Source organism: Rhipicephalus microplus, chromosome 4 (assembly GCF_043290135.1).
Source record: "Rhipicephalus microplus isolate Deutch F79 chromosome 4, USDA_Rmic, whole genome shotgun sequence".
Lineage (NCBI taxonomy): Eukaryota > Metazoa > Arthropoda > Arachnida > Ixodida > Ixodidae > Rhipicephalus > Rhipicephalus microplus.
The window spans coordinates 128,414,348-128,437,162 of NC_134703.1; the positions used below are offsets into that span (position 1 = coordinate 128,414,348).

General features: G+C 45.1%; 1 long non-coding RNA gene across 5 annotated transcripts in view; it reads right to left on the bottom strand.

The window, feature by feature from the left end:
* The window catches only part of LOC142814606 (uncharacterized), a 402,191-nt gene that overhangs the window by 97,442 nt on the left and 281,934 nt on the right, over window positions 1-22,815 (bottom strand). For all 5 annotated transcript variants that reach the window (XR_012894969.1, XR_012894967.1, XR_012894968.1 and 2 more), the window contains one exon: window positions 7,807-7,878. This is a non-coding gene — a long non-coding RNA (uncharacterized LOC142814606). The remainder of the gene's footprint in view (window positions 1-7,806; window positions 7,879-22,815) is intronic.

The following is a 22,815-nucleotide window of genomic DNA, read 5'->3' on the forward strand; positions in this document are numbered from 1 at the left end:
TCTGTATAAAAGAATAACATAATTTTTAATTCCCAACCTTATAACTCCTCACAGAGAAGTCATCAGAGACACGGCCGTCGAAGAAGACGTTCCGTCTTGATGACATGACCATATATAATACTCGCGTATCAGGGTTTCAATACACCATCTTCATTTGTTGATAACAATGCAATGACGGTTGTTTTTTTCGTTATTCCATTCTCAGTAAGACACTGCGATGAATGGTTACAGCTTTTCAGCACATCATTTGTTTTACACAATATCAACCATAGCTAAGAAATTCGCTACTTCGACAATATCACTCACGATAACAAATACAGATGTCACACGCGTACTGCAGTGGATCGCCACTAAGCCTGATCTTGATCAAACTGCTCGAGAGCGATTAGCTCACTTCTGCAGCTTGCGTAAGGAAGCAAATCATAGTCAAGAAATTCGATGCGTATCAGGTCCGATCGCGATCAAAGGTGGCTGTTTGACACCGGTGTATACGAAATCGGAACGTGTCGTAATTTGCTACGTTGGAACACACAGAACGACAGCCGCGCCAAATTTGATAGAAGCCCGCCAACACGTATAAATCGCAAGAGGAAGAAAGGCAGCGCCAACGTTTGGCTCTTCCCAACAGTCAAGTCGCATCTACGCTGGCCTGTGCATAGCAACAGCGAGTCAAGCTTTGCGCGAAGTTCAGTCAAGCAACTTGAAAAAATGTATCCATACAAGGCGTTCTTTTGCTGCGCAAACTGAGCGATAACCTCGCTTCTCGTACGCACAAAGCGCGTATAGAGTGCAGGCTTATTTCATTAACTCCACTTATGTATATAAAGCAAAAAAAAAATATTGTCGCAACGCGATTTTGTGAAAAAAGGAGCAAGTATAGACGACGACTCTTTTCGAGCTAACAAGTAACTCCACTCTCTTATTCATTATTTCTGCCTCTTTCGAGATTCGGGAGCTCTCTGAATTACTACAGCCACGCGCCCTTAATAGTCGCCGCCATTCTCCCACGGGTTAGTTTGTACATATACCTCGCGTCGCGAGTTGAATATGCACATTATGCTATATTAGGTTAAAACGCGACACTATACATGTCTACGCCACCTCTGTTTTCCATGCAATAGAGAACGCCACATGCAGCACATACGCACAGCTCTTCTGCGCTGCTGTTTCGAAAGCAGACGAACACCGATAGTATATGTTAGCGGAAACGAAAGAACGCAACGCAGACTCATGCATATTTGACCGGCGCCATTAGTGAAAAAGTCCTCGTAATTTTTGAAGAAGAGACGCGCCGCAACGCCTACTCAAGACACATGTGTGGAGCCTGCAGTGAAGCATCAAGTTTTAGCTGAAGCATGGCGCTCCACGCGAGGTAAGCGTAATTCGAGATGATGAACGAGGGGCGCACTATAAGTTTGCTTGCTTTCGGGGCGTTGCGTCGCTGCTTGTACTCTGCTGCTGCAAGCCAAGACAGAAGTCACGTGGTCTATCTAGGTCTCTCTCTCGCGTCTCTCTTTGTCAAGGGAGGCGCGAGGAGAAGTTGGGTTCTACGATCATTTTTACAGTACCGTGTTCGCATGCCGTATTACTGTCAAGAGATTCCTGCCTTCATTAGGAAACTTGTTACAGTTAGTAATTTAATTGCTGGGGTTTTACGACCCGAAACCACGAATAAAACCACGTCCCAAAACCAGTACGATTATAATGGACGCCGTAGTCGAAAGCACACAAATTTCAACCACCTCGAGTTTTCTATATAAACGTACGCCTTAAATGTATGTGCACGGGCCTTTATAATATTTGGCCTCCACCAGAATGCGATCGCCACGGCAGAGATTCGATCCCGCGACCTTCCAGTGAGCAGCCTAGCACTGTTACTGTTGAAGAATATGCTATTCTGTTACGTGAGAAACCCGATCAAAGGCGCGGTTATTTGAACCGAGGAGAGCGTGGCATATAGTGCCCATCTTCGCGATATGTGGCAAGGTCAGAAAATTGCACACATCACTCATTTTCAAAGTCTGTTTACCGCAACACACCCACGTAACTCAATTAAGCCGGCTCTTTTCATTGCTAATTCAAAACATTGACTGAGTTCTGGGCTGGCAGGCTCACAAACGTGGTTTTATCAAATAAAACACGTACTTGCGTCACTTAGATAACTTGCCTATTGAATTAAAGCAACGTTTTGATCGTGACCAAAACAGTACTCGAACCGCAGCAGGAAAGTTGGGAGTAAGTGGTTTAAATACGTTTGATATTTGATAGAAGTATACCGTTATGTTGTAGCCGGAAGAAAAACTGTAGAAACTCCGCTAATAATTTTAAGTACACACATTATCACATTAATTTTCATAATGACATTGACCCTTTACATGTTAGGGTATTTCAGTGAAGCCCATTAAAATAGACTAAGGACGATATGAGGCTCCTTCCATCTGCCCAAGAAGCACTCTAGAATTTGCGTGCCGTCTTGGCGACGTGGACGGGGCTATATGTATGCGAACACTGAAAAACCAAATAAAATTGCTCAAGTTTTCTTTGAATAGGTTCTCGCATGCTCTACTCGTCATCTACACTATAAGAGTTGCCACAGAAATCATAGCAACAGGTTTACAACATCCTCTACACTCTTAAATAGAAGTTAGTAAACAGGTAACAGCTGCAAGCAAACAGTAACTGCAGCACTTACTACCTTTCTTGGACCGTTACTAGCTTTTTGCTACCTGTTTACTGCCTACGTATACAGAATTAGCAAGTGGAATGAAATAGGTAGTAACTAACTGCAGCCGGTACTAACTTAACTTTGGCAACGCGGCCATTCGCTATCTAATGTGAAATAGTAGGCAATGCCTACTGTAATTATTTTTGAGAGAAATTGTCTTGACATATCAGCTTTGACGGAAAGATGGCGCAGAAGATATCCATGGATCAAGAAAAAACAGTTGTTTTAAATTACGCAACCAAGATATATAAGCGTCATTCTGCTATTGTAGAAGCGGAGATCTACAAGTTAAAGAACAATTAGCAAGTGCTACACGTGTTGCCCTAGAAAATCACAACAAACTTAGTAAATTACAACAAACTAAAAAGACACGAGTATCAACATTAAACAAATGGTAAAATTAATCAGGAGTCCGTTACTACAGCGTGTCTCATAATAATATCGTAGCTTTGGAATGTTTACTAATACCCCTTAAACGATTATTACCTTCAAACCACCGATGTACTAGCACTGTTTAACATACAAATGCACTGGGACTATGTGAACGAGTTCGGCATACCTTGTATCGGCGGCTGTATAGAACGCTTTCGTGTGGTCTTTGTATGATAAATTGATATTACGTATCATTCTTAAGTGGGGCTGATTAAACGTCTTGTGCTACTTCCCCAAACGCACGTAACCTAGTAGCATAGTATAGTGTTCCCGGCTTACAGTTTTTTTTTTTTAATTCACCTGAAACACAAGTGCTCACCTGTGCCATGTGCGTACCTGCAAACATGTAGATTCAAAGCAGGGGCTATATGTATCAGTGGTAGTCACTTACTCTGTGCCACTTTTTGTACGGCATCAGCGTCTGTTTGAGGCCCACGGGACGGCTTTATGCTTTCCCATAGTGCCTATAGTACTCTGAATCGTTACCCCCTTTTTCTAAACACATACTAATATCACTCCAGACATTGTTTAGGGACGGCTTTATGCCCTCCCATAGAAGAGTACTTCATACTATAAATCGTTAAAAACTTTTTTCTAAACACACATGCCCTCCCATAGTAGAGTACTTAGTACTCTAAATCGTAAAACCTTTTTTTCTAAACCCTCCCACGTATTCCTTGCGTCCATGACACACCACTCGAGCTTACCCCAAGTCGTTCAGCAGTGAGACATTAATTGACCAGAATTGACAACGGAGAAATAATACGGCAATATGAACACGGTAGTGTCTCTTGCTACTATTTTTTAAATACCGTCGAAAGTTACTACTTATGGTTGCTAACTGATACGGTAGTTATAGTTACTAAATACTATAGTAACGACAGAGGTAGTAACTGTTGCCACCCTCGCTGCATTTGCTAGCAGAGTTGTAACATATGAGACAAATTATTATTACCCCAAATTTAGCAAGTAATACTACCTTCTTTTTTTTTTGTAGCAAGATTGCATTTTTCAAAAAAAAAAAAAAAAACTACGCCCTCTTGCTGACAGCCTGTCGTATACACTCGTATTTTTGTAGAGAGCTGTCATTCCGTTACTACGATGCTAAATGAAAGTATACAGTCTCAGGTTACGCTTAAAGTGCTAGATACTGCCAGGAAACCGGACATTTTTCATTTGGTTTCCCGAATATAGCCGCATTTAACCAGAACTTCATTAGGAGCGTAGAGGTTCCTATTCCACCCCCCTTTCTCCGGTCCGCTATGAATGCTTCCTTGTTCAATTTCAGTATCGGCAATCCGTGAGTACAGTGCGCCTAGTGAGGAAAGTCTTAAACAATACAAGCAGTGGACGAGCTATCGAGCTATAGGGTTCCGTATTGTTCAAACCACTTTCACGACACGACCAAACGAGCAGGACGAAGCGTATATGGGCGTCATGACATCGAAGTTATAGATTTTCCTGGATCATCTCGCCCAACTTAACGCCCCTATACATCAGGCCATCACAGACCCGAGTATATGCCATAAGCACGTCTCAAAAGCAAATAGTATACTGGCATGTAGCCGTGCAATTTTCTTTCTCTATTAATCTTTTTTTAGTTGTTGTTGATGTTCTTTGTTGAGGTTGTTATGTATTCCGATATCTCGCACGCTCTCAGGCGTGAGACGAGACAGCTGCGCCCAAATAATAGGTGGTCCTGTTGAGCAATGACCGCGAGAGTGCAAAGGTAATTCGCCAAGTCCCCGACGACGCCGCCGCCTCGACCGGCCGTTGTGCGAACTCTCGGGCATACCGCACACACGTATACCTAATCGTAGGCGGGCTCCCAAGACTAACTCGTGCACTGCATGTACACATACATGCGCGCCACCTCGCGTCTGTGCGTGTGTACGACCTTGCATGCAAATAAATGTCAAATGCGCATCCGCATAGCTGCGTTGATACTGCGCGCCGCGGCGAGGCAGATGCAATTATATAGCGAAGGGGAGGTGGCGGGTACCGATTACACGGTCTCGCAAGAGAGAGCATGCTCTATATGGTCGTGGCGCGAAGGGTGCCCCGCGCACTATACGGACCTCCCCCACAACAACGCATGTCCGCGTGCGGTGATAAGAGTTGGGTACAGCGTTGTATATTTGAGAACTCCGATTCAAAGACACTCCGGCCGGATACGCTGGCCTAGCCGGTTCCTCCCCATTCCGAGGTGTGCAGGCGTTGTGCGCACGTTGGGGCTCGGTCGCAAATCGGAGCACTTGGAATTACATTCCACTCGTAAGCGGACTGCAAGAGTTTTTCAGTTGTGCGAGATGTACAGCTCATAACAGAGCATATAGCTGTAGCTGGTAAGTATTCCTGTTAAAGGGCCGGGTGTATACAAACATGCACGGACACAGGAGAGATGTGAAGACACCGCGGACGCCGGTGTTCACGGTGTCTTCACTTCCCTCTTTGCCCGAGTTTGAGCGGCCTGTATTTTAACGTAGCTCAGATTTGGGTGCACGTTGAAGAACCCCAGGTGGTCTAAATTTCCGGAGCCCTCCACTACGGCGTCTCTCATAATCATATAGTGGTTTTGGGACGTTAAACCCCACATATAAATCAAATCAATGTATTTTAACGTAAATACAAGACCAGCTTTGTTTTGAGACAGACGCAATAACAGACGTAACAAACGTAACTTGAAAAGGGTAGCCAAAACTGTACCGAAAATCAGGGGTGGAATCGGGATGAAGGAGCACGAGCAAGTAGTGGTCTTATAAAGTGACGCCAGCATGCGGCACATGGGTGCTTTTTGGCTATATAAGGATCCTGACAAACACGATGGCCAACATTGGTGCAGAGCTACACAGTCCCGATGGGGCACCAGTGGTAGCAGTTACACCGGATTTCCGTGGATATGCGCGAAGTTTTTTTTTGCAATATAGATACGTACTTTGTGTTATTACTGCTGCACGCAAGAGACCGATGGCTAAGAACTTTCTGCAGCGGGTCCATGCTGCCCAAGTAAACACGAGGTTTTAAGAATCGAGATCTTCAATTATAAAAAGGAAACTCTGTTCAACTACAGGACGAGGCATGCGTATACATGAATGAATAGATACCTCTGCGTCTCACTGCAATACACTAAACAAAAAAAAAAGGAAAAGAACTGCTGCTCGATCAAAATTGTGTTGCAGTGGTCGACCACATCCAGAACTGCTGGCGTCAGACATACATAAAATAAATAAACGGGGCGCACGAACGCACGTGGGCCTCCATTGACAGTAACGCGGAAACCACTCTGCTTTGATAGTCAAGACTTGGAGAAGCAACTGTCGGCTCGCACAGTGGGTTCTGGCGGCGACCCAGCAAAGGAATCTCATTATAGCATACACTTGCCGTCAGGAACTAAGCGTTCTCGAGGTCCCATTTTTAGTCTGTAAACAAGGCGTCAAACAGGACGTGAGAGTGAAGCGCTCAACCACTAGGGACCTAAAAGTGAAAATAGCATACTCATACTAAACTTCCCGAACGGCGAGATTAAGAAGAGAGACAAACAGGGCACTGTTTTTACCCTTTAATTTCAGAGGTACCAGCTGGCCCAATTCAATCGGCTACTAATTATTAAAATATTCTAACTTTTGCTAGAGTGGACAGTCCTTGCCCGCATATATCTCTGCGTATACAGCGCTACAGACACAGCCACAACGAAAACAGTGACCTGTACACTTGTGCCTTCTTAGTCTTTCTTTCCTTTACTGCTCTTCGAATGTAGGAGTATGAACCCAGCTTGTCCAAGGTAAAGTTGTGTCGAAAACGGCGATCTTCAAGGATGTGGTGTTACAGCGCATGCTTCAGGCCGGGTTTAGTCGCGTTTCTTTAAGCACGCAGGGAGATTAATAAGTCGCAATATATCCGATGGGATACAGGAGGTTAACGACAACATTAAAAGACCCACATGCGGTAAAATTCGAAAGCTCAAAAGCAAAACAGTCCCGACTTTCACGTAAGCAGTTACTCTTCACTGATAGCAAAAAGAAAGGCAAATGTTTGCATCGCCTTTCCTTCGTTATTTCTTTATATTTTTTGCATTCCTTAAGGCTGCATATACGCAGTAATCAAAGTTAAATTAATTCCAACGTACGCAGTAATCAAAGTAAAATTAAGTTTCACGCACGCAGTTATCCAAGTCAAATTAACTCTTACCATCAATATATATTTTTCTATCACAGTCACAGCAGCCCAGTACCTGTTCTGATAAAGAAGTCCTGTGTAATAAGTCTTTAATTAATAGCGTTTAATGTTACGGCGAGTTTTCTTCTTATTAGCTTGTTTATTTATCCCAACGTGGTACGAAAGCACGTTATAGCGAAAAGAGTTAAGCAGAGCTTTTCTACGATTACTTCGTTTTGCTAGGTCACCAAGAAAGAGCGTAATCAAAGCACTTGCTGTACTAAAAAATTTATGAAACCCGAAAAAAAAAAAAACATACTACGTCGGCTTTATTTCGGCGCCTGTTTTGAATGTCCAAAGGGCACGGGCCTCTCGACTTGCAATCTTGAAAGTGAAAAGCACTTCGCAACTCTGTTTTATTACCCATTTTAGCCAGGAAAGAACAATCCCGCCGGAAACCCGGTCAAAAGAAGCAGCCCGCCAGACATGCTTACCTTTCGATCTCGAGAAGTAAAAAGCTGCCGCTCCTCCTGGTGCCATCTATCGGAGGCTTGTTGAACTGCCCGCTGAAAATGGAAGTTGCGAATGATAGCCAGTCAGACGAGGGAAGGAATTAAGGCTTTCATAGCGCTAGCCATTTACTCGTGGTCTGTTATTATTTTTTCTTTCCTTACTGCGGCGAAGGTGCCATGCATTTAAAATGCATTTCTAACTGCCGACAGTTCCCGGTATTAATTCACTCGGCAAACACTACCAGCAAATATAATAAAAGCTCATGCATATTTATTTATTTATTTACTTGTTTTATTTATTTATTTATTTATTTACCTATAAGTACTCGCATGTCGGGAGACGCTTGTTTTTTGTGCAATTGACCAATATACTTTAATTATGAACTTTGCGTGAAATATGAAACTGATGTCAACTTATTCAGGTCCGGAAATTGAAACGTAAAAACTTTAGCATTTCGCACAGATTTATCAACTCAAAGACGGGGAATAGACGGAACCACGAATTCTTTCTTAAGAATACATTCCTAACGTAAGTAACCAATCGTTCGTAGCTTAAATTTTGCAGTGAGTTAAAGGTAATTGACAGAGTTTTACACAAATCACCTTTCAAAACAAATGGAACCGCTACAGGATGACTCGACACTTAGGATGCTACTAGCTCGTCAGGCGTTAAGACTGTAGTCAGATGCGCAGCCACACACATTTTTTATATTATGGGGCAGGGGGAGGCCTAGGTCACGTTTATGCATGTTGGTGCGCGTGTTTGTATATATCACCGTTAGTCTGGTCCCGGCTAAATTGCTATTATTATAGCTGACAAACTAGATAGTTAATTTGCTGGCTATATCCAGCCCTTTAGGCGGGACAGGATTAATAATGTATGTATGTACATGTATACACACCGAAAATCTAAAGATTTCGGAGCGGAAGGGGAGAGGAGGTTGAACCACCCCATCCACCTCCTGGCATCAGCCACTGGCTTTAGTCACTGCTTGCTGCAGGAACTTTTCATGTACTTTTCAGCAAATGAATACTTTTTACTCTCCCTTCATTCATTTCTCCATCCTATCTGCTTTATATATGGAAACATAAGGATAACGTTTGACCAGCTGAACAAAAATTGTTGAAGTGTGGCCGAAGTGGAAACAACGTCAGGACCTACAAGCTGAAGACGAATAAAAGAAACCGTGCTAGCGTTATTTTTACATGTCTATTCTAATTTCCACGTCAACACAACAACAGCTTCTATTTTAAAACAAGAAGGGAGCATTCCATTCATATATCATAGTAAGAAGCACCGGATTACAGCCATTATTAGCATACCTAATTTCTTCTTCGCTATATTCTTCCGTCTCGCTCATCTCTTTCCCCTGTACAGAGTACAATACCAGTCAATGGCAAACTAGTTAACATCCATCCCCTTTCCCCTCAGTCATTTTCCTCCATAAACGGTGACGCCATCTTTTTCGCTGCTCCGGACAGATGATAAGCAACTCCTTCCGAAACCCACGCATACGCCCTCGACGAATATTAATTAACGCCCAACATACTAAACACGCAACTCGACCGTTATACACACGGTAAGCCTTTGATACATGCACTCAGGCCAACTTAGGCATATAGTAACGTCAATGCTGAAGACAATTTCGCTGCTTATACAAATATGCCATTTCAAGAAGCTGATGCCTCTTTGCGCAAGGGTCGCCCCGCCGCGGTGGTCTAGTGGCTAAGGTACTCGGCTGCTGACCCTCAGGGCGCGGGTTCAAATCCCGGCTGCGGCGGCTGCATTTCCGATGGAGGCGGAAATGTTGTAGGCCCGTGTGCTCAGATATGGGTACACGTTAAAGAACCCCTGGTGGTCAAAATTTCCGGAGCCCTCCACTACGGCGTCTCTCATAATCATATGGTGGTTTTGGGACGTTAAACCCCACATATCAATCAATCAATCAATCAATCTTTGCGCAAGGCACCTCATATCTGATTCATGCCTTCCTCGCGAATCACAGTATTAAAGCAGTTGCGCATAGAATTAGCAAAAATTATTTGAGAAGTTGTAAAAGTACTTTCGGTCAAGTTGTTTCATTCCTAAACCAAATATAAACTCCAGGTACCTCCAAGCGGTCACCACCGCAGATACATCTCGAGAAACAGCCCCTCCACAGACCACTACTCACTCCGTCCCACGCCCAATGTGGCAGCGCGGAATACCAGTAGCACTGCATATACACTCGCGCGGCGACGCTGTACAAGAAGCGAAGTATACGGGAGGGGGGGGGGGGGGGGGGTGCTATACGGGTCCAGAAAAGGAGCGCGCCGGCTGCGTTTCCAAACTGATCAATAAACTCTCATTAGGCCTAACGAGGGGCCATTTATTTTTTATTCCTTTCGGGAGGGCAAAGAATACAGGCAGGACGGCAGGAGGCCCACAAAGACGGGGCATCGAAAGAGAGCCGAGGAAGAAAGGAAGCCAGGGTCCTGCAGGCAGTGCGAGGCACCCAGCGGTGCATGCGTGGGCAAGACAGCAAGACAGCGGGGCCCATCCGTCTCGCCGGTCCAGATAAAGAAAGGGGAAAGGAGGCGAAGAAGAGGCCCGGCAGGATATATATACTACGTGGCGGACAGGAATAAAGAAGGTCCGAGGCGAAAAAAAAAACAGGGAGCAAAGGAGAGAGCCGTTCGGGAAGAAAGGGTAGACCGGCCAGCACAGCCGAAGGTGCGACGCCGAGAAATCGGGTCTCGAGGAAAGGAGCACAACCCTCCGGGAATCCTTTCAGGGAGTCTCCGCGCCGCCGACGAGCCCTGCTGCTGCCGCTGGCAGGTCCGCACACAGCTACACCCACCACCCACACAAGGCTCCCTTTGGCGGCAACGGCTTGCTGGGCCTTCGACAGTGCTTCCTTTCTAAGCAGTCTTTCCTCCTCTCCCAGCCCTCCTCTTTACCGAGACTTGTTTTCTTCTCGTCTCCCGCCACATCACGCAATGCCAGCCGTTAGTGCCCTTGGGATATCTTCCTGCCTTGCGATCGGCGGCCCCCCTTAGCAGTACTAGTTGTTGTTGTAGTAAGCTGGGTTAAACTATTTTTGTCTTCCTCCTTTTTGCAAGCGACGAGCAAATGCTGGAAGCGAAGAAGAGTGAAAAGGAGAGAGCGCCCTCTCCATCACCCGTTCGGCCCGCGTCGACAGGCGAAACGAAGACGGAAGCGTGCCGCGCGCGTCGATGCCCACTCGATCAGCGTCCGCAGCGCCAAGAAAAACGGCAGCGGCGAAAGTGAACACTGAGCTTGAAGACCTCGTCTCAAGCCCCACCCTCCACCCTCTTGACAGAAGAAACTACGGAACGAGAAACGAAGGTCAGACGAGAGAAAACGCCGGAAATCGAAAAGTGAGGGGGGTGGGAAGAGAACTTAAACAAACGAGGCAGGTTCAATCACTTGTCAGGAGCTTGTGCGATTTTGACGGATCGAGCGAGATGCTCCGCCAATGAGAAGCGAAACTCTGGAACGAGAGAGGGGGTTCTAAGAAAGAGAGAGAGTGTGGTGGAAGAAAAAGCGAATAGAGAGAGAAGGCGCTAACCAGTCTGGCTGGTTGTCAGAAAGTTCGCAGTTATGATGGATAACCGTCGCGGAAAAGCGAGAGCGCCAGGAAGAAAACTGGCCTATGAGGCATTGAGGGGGCGAGCAAACATCTCCGAGGCGGGCGAACCGGGCTCACCAATCATATTTTCGAAGAAAAAGCGGTGCGGGGAGGCGGGCGCCGAAATATGACTGGTCTTTGCCGCAAGCCAACAACCTTGCGCACGTAAAAACCGAGTCGACTGATTGGCATCGGCCACTCGCGAATCGTGTGGGACCGTGTAGAAAACATGCATGAGTGGCGAGTTATTGTTGGTCCGTTGGACGACACGGGCGATGTCTTCGCCAGTGTTTAGCATAGCGCGCTTGGCAATTTGCAAAGATGAACGATAGCCGTGCTGTTGAAGATGGCAAGGTGTTGGTGTGGGCGCCTTACGTGGGCGCACATGTCGTATACAGTTTGGAACGTCATCTCGGCTCAGCAAAAGCGACCCCCCCGCCCCACCCTGAGGTTGGAAGCTAGAATCTACAATCTCAACGTAGCCAATTATTGATTATAATATGACAGAGTGTGATACTTATGCAAGTTTTCGGCTTGGACAGTTAGCAATGAAGGAAGTCTTTAAAAACGGCTTGGTCCACCGCTAATATTATGGCGTAACTTACGCCCCAAGTGATAAAACATACACATGCATGATGTTGTGCATGCTAGATTTTTGCATAAACTGTAGATACGTTGTATCTTATTGTGAGAAAGCCGGCAGAAGATAAAGGAGGTCGCGATATATCAAGTGTCCGTGTGAGCAACGACGCCGAAACTGAAAACACAAGCGCCGTTGCGTCACGCCAAACGGAAGCAGCACACAGAGTCAGCCCGGGCGTTAAGTAGTGAATACTCGCTTAGGAATGCAGGAAAAGCCTCTTAAGGGGCGACGGGAGTCAAAGACATGGCAGGACTTAGTGTACACGGCAGCCGGTTTTCGGCACGCGATCGCACCTTGAAACCACGGTTGTCGTTTTATACTTTCTACCACTCTCTCACGCTTTAAATTGATTCCCCTGTATCTATAGGAATGCTTAGATTGTAGAGACTCCGTAAAAAGGCACCGCGACTCGCACACCTCATCTCGCAGTATACTGGTGACATGCGAAGCATTAAAAATGAAAGCGAAATGCGAGGCCACCTGTGGAGGGCGTAGAGGCTGATGTGGGGATGAGGGAAAGCGGATAGTCGGGCACTGACACATATAAAGCTGGTAACCTGTGTATATACTCGAACGTGTGCCGTATTACAGGCAGGACCTAAAAATCAAGCGCCTGCGGAATGAACTTCACACTCTAGCAGCTTCAATATCTCTGCGGAGAAGAGCGTACAGGTGCAAAGAGTGAGGGCGTCGGACGAGGCGGCGGTGTAGAGAAAAAGGAGAAGGAGGAGGGCAGTGAAGACGTAGCCCGAAGAAAGGGCAAAGAGCGGGGCTGGTGCAGAAGTAGGAGCGATCCATTTTCCCGGGACTGATCTGATTGTTTCTATCGCGTATACCGAAGAGTCGAAAGCGCCGCTGCCAACGAGCCGAGACGGGGATATGGGCGCGCAAGGCGGCGTGCACCTTCTACCGGGAAACATCTATCACGCCAGGCACCCTGTTAGCACTCAGTCAAGATAACCTATCTCGGACGGAATATATATATATACGTTTCGTCAGTCACGACGAATGGACGCGTTCGCCATGGAGAGACTTGGAATTTTTCTCATTACGACGCTTGCTCGGCTCGTCACATCGTCGGGTGCTTTGCTTGTTTTGTCTTCTTACGTAATGCTTGTCATTACGTTCCCGCGTAAACAGGGATACCAACAAGAAGATGATCGAAGCGAGCGTGATAGATGAGCGTGCTGGCTGTCATTTATATAGCTGTGTAGATGTACTGTGTGTGCACCTGAAGTTCGAAGACGATCGCTAGTGATACCTTTGTATCTATAGTTTCGGTGTTACCTTTGCTTTTTGTTGAGGCGTCCTCCCACGAGTAAAAAGGCGGGAAAATCCTGCCGGCTGGAGCAACCTGTCGACTCGATAATGTCAATTACGACGTTATACGATTGACAATTACTAGCGAAGCTTCTGGATATAGAAGCTTCATCTATTAACCATCGTCGAATTGCTCGTGTCGTTGTTACGTGGGCCGCTGTCAATAATTGCGAACATTTCGATGTAGCATAGACAAACTCATCTTATTGTGAATGACGGAAATAGCTATAGGAATATATTAACATAACCGACATATTACTCAGCACAATCGAGCACATGTCAGTTTGTTTACTTTGCTGAAGGACCATCGAACCATCAGAACTTCAGTCGTCCACGGCGAATTTTCGTGCGATCATACTGCATAAACGCTAGGCAAATATATCTTCGTGTACTTTTATATCTGAACAGATTCAGAAACGCACTAAATCTAATTAAAAACAGTACTGCAGCATGAGGCTTCCAGTAACTTCCTTCCAGTAAATGACAATAGCGGAAGTTCTGGAACGACGTGTGGAGTGCACTGGGACAGGAAATATCGGTTCACGGAACCGGAAGCCTTAATGTCGAAGTTTTGCGTTAATGCTCTTTTCCATTGGCCGCCGACTTCATTCGTTAGGGGTATTCACGTTAGACATCACGTTTCAACCGAATCTCCCACGAACGTTTCTTGTGAATTCAGGTCCTGCTATTTCTTCATTTTTTTTCAAACATGCTCATAATGGCGAGCGCTTCGGCATGCAACATCTGCGCCTGCGAGGAAACGCTTGAGCACATTCTATGCCATTGCCCAGCATACCAGACCGAACGACGTATTATGGAAGCCAAGCTCTGTCAGCTGGATTCACGGCCGCTCACAGAAGAGAAGATCCTGGGACCTTCGCCGACGATTCACCATACGCGCAAAGCCACGAAAGCTCTCTTGTACTTCTTAAGAACCACCGGACTACACGACCGCTTGTGAAAGAACAGTCTGAGACCGTGCTGTGTAGTCTCGAGCTGACTATTCATGCTTCTCTTTCTTACTTCTCTTCTTTTTTATCTTTTTCCTTTCTATTATTCCCCCTTTCCCCAACCCCAAGTCTGGGGTAGCCAACCGAGCCAAGCTTGGTTAACCTCCCTGCCTTTCTTCTCCATTTATCTCTCTCTCTCTCTCTTCAAACATGCTAATACTGTATGCAACAGAGCTGGATTCAGATAGCGTTAGCATTAATGAGAGACAACACACAAAGAGACCGCTAATCAAGAAAAGACGCATGTGCACCGCGTGAAAAGACACCCATCACCGAAACTTTTCTTTAAACACTTAACAGACGCTTGATCTAGAAAAGAAGGAGGTTTGTCTAGCTGTATATGATTTACGCGACACAGAGCACATATGATTAAAAAGGCGATTATTCGAGAGCCAGAAAAGGACAAACGGGGCGAGGAAGATAAGAAACGAAGAGAAAAAAGAGGAAAAGGTGAGAGCTGAGCTTAGAAAACTCGACGGCTTGAGAAATGAAGCTGAGCGCGACAGGAAGAAAAAAAATAAGTAAAGTAAGATTGGAAGGTGGAAGAAAATGTGAATCGACTGGAGAGAAAAAAGAAAGAAAGAAAGAAAGAAAGAAAGAAAGAAAGAAAGAAAGAAAGAAAGAAAGAAAGAAAGAAAGAAAGAAAGAAAGAAAGAAGCGTTCCATTTAGATTCGATCGGCAAGATTAATCTTGCATTCCCCAGAGGCTTTGTGAAGGATCGGCCCGCTGCCAGGAGGGAAAGCCCACCGGCCGGGGCGGCGATGAAACCCCGAAGGCGCGCTCGTGCGTGCCTATACGTAGCGCCCACAACCGCTGCGCGGCGCCGGACACCGAAAACTTTAATATCGCTCCCTGCCTTCCAGGCGAGAACGAAAAAAAAAAGCAGCAAAGGAAAATAGAAGGCGGGAAACAAGAGAAATAGCGCGCGAAGCGTACGAGCAAATAATAATAAAAATGATAAACGCGCACGTAAGACGTCACAGGCCGGCCCTTTGTTTCACTCAACCTTTATCTTTGTGTATACGCGCCAACAGACACCTTACAAAAAGGCAGCGATGTCGCTGACGATGACCGCCCCCGTCATAAAGATACAGCCACCCCCGTCGTTCCTTACCGCATCGTATACCACGCAGGGAATTGTAGTGGGCGTATGACAGCCTTCTCGGAATCGGGCTGCCTTCAATTTCAACGGAATCAAACGGCTAGCGACCTCCGTAGTGGCGACACGACTTGCTTGTTTCCCTCAGTGGGTAAGAACTCTCACAGAGTGATCGTGTAATACACGCGCACAGCATCATGCACCATCGTTGTCGTGGCCTGGCTCTACTTGAAACAGGTAACGCCCGCGAACTACGCCAGTATCGACGGTCAAGCTTCACAAGTGTTCCAACGGCGAGAAGCAGCCTCCGCACACCGCCTTCCACGTCGGGCACGTCAGAGATCTCGGAAGCTGCTCAACGCCGCAGCTATATATATCAACAATAGCTGCAAGATGTTGCCCCGAGAACAGATTGCAGGGTGGCGTGATTTTAGTGGATGTAACACTCAGCGTCCCTGTCAGATCAACTGTTAGCACATCCTCCGATATATAGGCTCGTGCGCTGCTGTCCCGATAACTATCAATTCAGAGCCTTAAAATAAAAATTTTCCTATGTATGTGTGCAGTAACGACGCCACCCACCAATACAAGATCCTAGGAATCCATAATTACAGCAGGTTTCATAATCATATCGATGTGTTTGGGTGTGGAACCACCCATATTGATAATACCCATTCCACATTGTATTTGAGCATGTTCACGATATTCAGACCCTTAAACCAGTTATATCATTGACGCACGACTTACTACCAACTACACCGATCAAGGGCTGAAATTACAAAGCTTCTTGTGATTGGCTGCTTCTTCTTGTTAATAATATGCCCAGAGACATGACTGGACAATCCTAGAGCCTTCCCCCGAAATTCGGATAAAGGCTGGTGTTTTACCGAGACCAAACAAGAGAAATGGTTGCTATTCAAGGTCATAAACAAGTAAACTCCATTCACCCACCCCCCCAAAAAAAGATCCTGGCAAAGAACCTTGGCGTCTTTCAATCACATCTAGATTCTGGGTCGTAAAAATCCCGGTTATTATTGTTATGCAACTTTATATGTTTGCCACTGACATTGTCAACCAACCAAGAGAGCCCACTGCGAGCATTGAGGAACTAACACCAACAGACAACGATAGAAAAGTGAATTGAACTCAATTGAATTTTATTTCTCACAATTGTTACAGAAAGATTGCCTACACAATGTGTATGCAAACAAATTCGCGGACATATACATCATGTATGCCCGCGAATTGGTTTGACAAGTATGCGAGCTTTGTTTCTTATGATTTCACAGTAAAAGAATTTATGCATTTCTGAAATGATCCTTGCTAAAGCGCATTAAGGTCTCATTTAGGTAGGCATGTCTGCTCTGTTAATTTCGGAGTCCCCTTTATTAGTATAGAGTTCTTTCTTCTTGTATAGTAATCTGTCTCTATAGATGTCATGTTTGGTAGCTACTGTTTGTGCATGCACTGTCCTTAAACGGCAGATTCTTGAAGTAAAATTTGTTTCAAATTCTTAGGTTGAATTAATTATTATTTATTTAATTAACTAAAGAGGGTCAGTCTGAGGAAGTCAGCAGAATCGAACCGAATCGTTTGTGATTTCATCTATAGAATGGCAAGCACCTTCACGCAAACTACTCTAGTCGGAATTGTTTATAGGAGAAATTGGAGCCAACCCTGATCCTGGAATTAGCGAAGGTGGACTGAAAATGTCCGAGAAAATAACACTTCACGAAAGAATAGCTTCCGGAGATTCGCTTTACATTACTGAAAAGTAAAGAAACAAGCATAGTGCGCGTGTGGGCGTACATGATCTGGTCCTCTTTTTTTCTGTCTTTCTTCCCTCTTGCCCTGATAAAGCGGGCCCGTTTAAACTTCATTTGCAAGCGTTCCCTCGAGAGCGCTGAAGTTACGCCACTTTCGCAAAACTTTGTGCTCGAGAGATGTTACGAGGTACATATTTTACGTACGTTTACAAAGGAAGGCAGCTAAATAAAAAAATATATATAATAAACTGCCACAAAATGGAACTACAGGGCTCTGATATTTTTTTAAAAAGATCTGGCCCATTTTTCATAAAGAATTTAATAATTTCGCACTCACTTCAGGTCCCCTGGGCTAAAAAAAAAACTTTTTTTTTTCATTTCACGGAGAAAGTTCTCGAGGTTCCTCGACACGGGGAGTACAAATTTCAGAATCCCAGAATACTCGGTTTCCTAATTCGACTTGGATCACGAAAAGTAAAGGATTGGATGGAAGCTTTAAAAAAAAAAAGCGATCTACACGTGAACGTCATCCCCGCAATGCAAGCGTGTCTACGGTGAAGCATACCTCCCTACGAAGCCGCAGACCGGCCGCGAAATTCCGCCTTTTTGCAGAAGGCAGGAACGACGGCTTGCTTAGCCGACGCCATTACATCCTCATCAATGGAAACCACGAAACGTGGCGCCCCCACTCGGCAGAGAGCGGAAGACCTGCGCGACGCCACGTCGCTCGGGGATAAAATGCGTTGGCGAGATGATATATTGCAGGGCCCGAACTGAAGCCCCGCCGACCGCGAAAAGGGTTCCAACCATATGCACTCACCCTTTCATTTTCCTCTTTTTTGTTTTTCATTCCGTCTACAACGCTTGCATAGCTTAGCATGACTATACTCTCAGTCACGATGCATTACTTTTTGTTTTCACATTTTTCCCCCTCACTTAAGTGGATATAGCATTTCGCGAACTTCGCCCACTTTTCTCTGCCTCCTTTCGTGTTCGTCGTCTCATTCATTTTTCGTTTTATTTTTTTTGCCAGCCTTCATTTGGACATCTCGAGCTGACTGTGTAATCCTGGCTTTGGATCATGATGAGTGTTTCATCTTTTTGAGAGTGCGGAATGCGTATTTCCCGACAGAGGAGCGACTTATCCGTTTGCTGGCACCGCTAAATGACGCATGACTATCTGAAATGCACGAGAAAAATAGTAGAAAACCAGCCGAGATGCTTATAGAGGGGAAAAAAAAGCGAGAAGAGAAAGGTTGCGAGAAAGGAGTGATATCGAGGGAGACAGAGTATAGCTGATTTGGCAGAGATAGATGATCCACTTCCGTCTAACATTAGCACGCGATACGGGAAGCCCACCCCCGCGAGATTCTCACTATCTTCTTGCGAAGAGGCGTCGCCTTTTGTTTCGCTTTGGGGCGCGAGCTTCGCTTCCTGCGAGATGAATCGCGCCAGATGAGACGGATACGTTCAAGGGAGTTGAATGGGAAGAGAGCGAGCGACCATGCAGGGTTGTATAGCCCACGATTATGGGAAATATGACGCCTGGAAACAAGAATCACATGCACGTGATCCAAGATTTAGGAATTTCATTCTCAATTTATACAGATTCGTCAACAAAGTTTGTGGAACAGGTGTATAAATAGCGTATTTATAGCCGTGTATATACAAGGATGATCTCAAGGTGTTGCATGCCTGTAACCTGAGCCATCCTGCCATATACACATAGAGGGACGGCTCAAGTTACAGTTGAGTGCTCTCACGGTATAGGGTAGTGCAATTGAGAAGCCATGCACGCAATTTCATTCCATACTTCGCGGTGTTTTTTAACACGACGGAGCAAAATCACCAGGCTGCAACATGAACGTTTCCAAATAAGAGAAAAAATTTGGTCTGTCGTTTTCGCATTCTCTCAGCAGCGTATGGTGACACAAGCACTAGCCCTAATGTGATTGACTAATATGTGGGGTTTGGTATATATATATATACGTCGTTGTGCACTTATTATCCCACACATGGGGCAGAGTTGCCGTAGTTGCATTCAGTATTGCCTCCCTGTCCACGACATTCATACTGCCTGCACTGCATTATCCCATCAGTGTGGTATAAGCTTCAATATTAGGAACGGAGAAAGTTTCGGCACCACTTGTCCACCCAGGCGTGACTGATGCTATTCAGGCGGAAGCCACGGCAGCCTCCATTAGTGGACAGCCCGTTGTGAGCGGCGTGCCATCAGCATCGTTCCAAGAGCTCAAACATTGCGCGAGCGTGATTCGTTAAGTGCGTTAAAGACCCCTTATCGGCACGAAGGTCGCATCTATAAAAGTAGTTGCTTGGGCGTGTTCGTGCCAGTTGGTACGACACATTGGAAGGAAACAGCGCGAAAAAAAAAACGTTTCGTATGTGTCCTTCTTTGTCTGGTCTCTCGTTTATCGTTCTCTTTCCTTCCAAAAAGACGCATGACACAATGGTGACTCAAGGTAATATAGAGTTGACAGGAAACCGCAACTACAAAGAAAAAAAGCGCTGTTGCGCACGTGTCGGTAATTACTGAGCTTGTACCCGCTTCACATGCATGTACATATAACCCTTTACATCTCGCACAGGTATTGGAACGGCTCTATTGCTAACGTCCTCTGCAGCAACCCACATACAACAAGAAACAGAATAGATTGAGGAAACTCGCGCGCGGACTATAACGTAGCGCGCTAACTGACTAATGACTATTGCGCCTGTACTGAGATTATCACGTGTAAGAATCAAGTAAGGTGAAAAAAACCCATAAAAACATCAATAAATGAAGGAAAATATGGCGAACCACTTATCCCTGACATCTATAGACGCGTCGCAGCAGAGGCTATAGGCGTACGACTCATCGTTAACACGGAAATACACGCGACAAACGTAAACTCCGAAACCGCGAAGCTAGTATACATTAGAGGTGCTCGATTAGAGGAACTGCATGGCTGCAGGAAAATCGTTTTCGTCGACGTATGGCGTCTCGAAACACATAACTCACCGATAAACGTCAGTAACTTCTTATAGGTAAGTTCAGGCACTGCGTGAGGCTACAGGTTACACTTCACACAGGTTGTAACTGCACACACTCTCTTTAGATCATTGTCAAATTGACGATGAGCCCGTTAAGGCCAAGCGCTTCATTTACTTTTACTTAAAATTTTTTAGTGAAAAAATTACGTCCAAAGCACTTGATTAGTTCGTCTTTCATTTACTCGTTCACTCTCGCCTACAAAGTATCTGGTGTCACGCTTCAGTTAACGCCAACCAGATGCTCAGTACTAGTATATATATGCTACACCATTATCATAACTCACACCTACGTTTTTATCATTTATATAGTGGAAAGAAGACTATCTTGTTTCACTTATAAGACAGATATACAGTTATTCATTTGTCGCTCAATAATGGGGCTGCCCCCACAGTTTGTACAGCACGTCAGACTTAATTAGACCTTTTTGTGGCGCTCTGACATGACATCGAAAATAAATAGAATAAAAGGTATTCGTTCTGTCACTTACAATGACAGAGACCTTCGTGCACTATGGTTTGAAGGAGAATTCAAGATGCTACAAATTCAAAATGGCCACTCAGACACGGCTAATCGTTCTCCTGTCTTACATAATTTTCCTTGCAGCTATTTTTGTGCTCGCGTGAACTTATTGTTCGAGCAACGATGTGAAGCCACATAAAATTGGAGGTACACTTAAAAACCTCCCCTTGGGGCGCTTTTCAGAATCGACTGCATAGTGCTAGAGATAAAGCTAACTTTGAAAAACGTTAATTTTAAATTCTGGCACATGAAATAAAAAAGTAATGACAAGGGAAAACAAAAACACTGCAACAGATACAACCAGAGTTTCCAAGTTTGTTACATCCAATGACTTTGAAAGCCGGAAACATTTTTCCATGCCCACGTGGCATAATGTCCATATATGACGGCTATATTGATCCATGCCACGGCTTATATTGTATACAGCCGAACACTGGAGACCCATTGCCACTTGATGTTTCATTGTGAATTTACTCACTTCTCTCGGCGGTTGTTTGAATGCCTATAGACAGTGACAAGTTATGCACTTATTCGATGTATTCGTCATACTTATGAGCTATAGAACTGAGTATTTCTGGGAATTAACGTACGCATAACGTACTTGAATCAATTGGGTATCAGGACCCCAGGTGTACGCGTATACCAAACAGGAAAAATTTGCGGACACGAAATGTCCTAGAAAGCCATGTCCTGGTTTTGTCTGGCAGCATAACCTCCCAAATGAACGTTTCAGCCTTCAGTTGGTTTACTTCAGCATATGCAGTAATGAGCTAGATTAGGAGCACTATACTAGAAAAGAAATCCGCATTTTCTTTCTTTCTTTTTTTTGCTGAGTCAACGTTCTGTAAGTTTTAACTGCTGTGCGTAGGGTACACATATGTATACTACAAAAGTAAAAGAGTGAGATAGAGAAAAGAAAAGAGGGCAATCCTTTCATTCGGTAAACAAGGAAAGTCTCAGGCTGAGGTATAGTTTTTTCTTTCTTTTTTTATGAATTCGAAGCATTATGACCATTGTCATCCCCTCACCGCTTTCTTATTGCACAACCTTAAAAAAGACCAACAGGCTTCGAAGTCAGAAACCATCCATCGCTTATACATTATACTCGTGTATATGGTGCGTGATTCAGCAAGCTCACCTGACATATAATCCCGAGAGGCTTCCTTGTTCTTTCCTGTGCATTCGAGCGTACACTATGCGTAGCAATACTTTACAGAACGAGATGAACAGCCTGCGAGTGGTATATGTGAAAGCTAGTTTGAAAATATCTTTAAAAAAATTTTTTTCTTCTGCATTCTCTCTCGCGGGACTCGCTATCGCAACGGCTCACTGCACGGAGATGAAACAGCAGCCTTGGTTCAACATTAAAAACAACACATTATTTTTTTTTCGCCGCGAAGAGGTATAACAGAAAGAAATGTTATCAGCCTTACACAAGCGTTCCCCGAGGGAATGAGGATTTCCTTTGCGAGTCGCATAACCGTCCGTCGCTCGAAAGAGAAGCAAAAATCGCGTGCTTCTTAGGAGCCTTTTGCGTGGATGCGTGCTCGTCACGCGTCAAGGCGCAGCACGCGAGCAAATCTGTCCCAGTTGTTATCACCCCTCCGAATCTCTTCTTTGTCTCTTTGCCGAGCCCGTTTGTTCTCTTGGCGTAGCTGTGCGTGACTGCGATTGTCCTTTATTTGCTTCTTCTTCTTGCGTGCAGTCAAAAGCATCAACAATAAAAGGTCGTAATAGAAAAAGCAAACCTCCGAGTGTTTTTAAAGATATACGAATGCCTCCCATAAACCTCGCCGTGGAAAGTCAAAAAGCTCGCCAAGCGTCGGCTATAGGTTTAGTGACGCAAGAGGTAAGAGTTACACTCTGTGGCATAGACTGGGGGTTGTTCGGGAGTTCAACTCCTCGCCGCCGTATATTTCTTTTCCATGCTTGTATGTGTGCGTGACGCA